Raw genomic sequence first — 827 nt, 5'->3', positions numbered from 1 at the left:
AGGCAGCTCAGGAAACAGGACCGTGATCTTCATGGAAATAATGGCGACCCGGTTCAGTTTCTTGGCGGACCAAGGCTCGATGTCTCGGGTGGCGAAGGCCACGGGAGCACGCCGACCAGGAATGAAGGCGGCATCCGGACCGAACGGGGCCACGGGGAGCATCCCTGGCAATGACGAGTTAGGGGGAGCGGGGATCAAAACAGATCCGGGGGATCCGCCACCATGAGATGGGGATCCGCCACCATGAGGTGACCCCCCCCCCACTAGATCCACCCGATCCACCATCACTGTCGACTGGGATCGCAGATCCCGCAGTGTCACCTCCAGATCCGGCGGTACCAGCGACTTGTGGAGGCGGGGTTGAGAGGGATCTTCGCCGGGCTTCAGATCGGGACTGGGACAAGGCCCGTCGCGTGTCCTCCTCCAAAGCGTCATCAGCGGCTCGAGCCTCCTCCGAATCCTCCGGACTTTCATCGTCGTCGTCATCGTCCTCATCGCCCAGAGTGAAGGGATACGGGCCGGAGGACGACGTACGCTTCGATGACGGCCGGATAGGGAGGTCCTGAGCCGTCGGACTAGTCGGATTCCTCATCCTCGTCGTCCTCCGAGCTGCCAAGTCCACATCCAGGGGGAATGACACGTTTGGCTTTCCCCTTCCCGGGTCCAGTACGGGCCGGCGGAGGGCTGGTGGAAGTGGGCTGGAAAACGGCAGGCGTCGTCACCGAAGGACCAGCGGTGGATCCCGTCTTGGACGCCGATCCCCGGTTTGGATACGGCCGTAGATCCCGCCCTTGGCCGTCGATCCGGACTTTGGACACCGTTGATCC

This window comes from Phytophthora infestans, genomic scaffold, assembly GCF_000142945.1.
Source record: "Phytophthora infestans T30-4 supercont1.8 genomic scaffold, whole genome shotgun sequence".
Taxonomy (NCBI): Eukaryota; Oomycota; class Peronosporomycetes; order Peronosporales; family Peronosporaceae; genus Phytophthora; species Phytophthora infestans.
Note: the sequence above shows the minus strand (reverse complement) of the source record.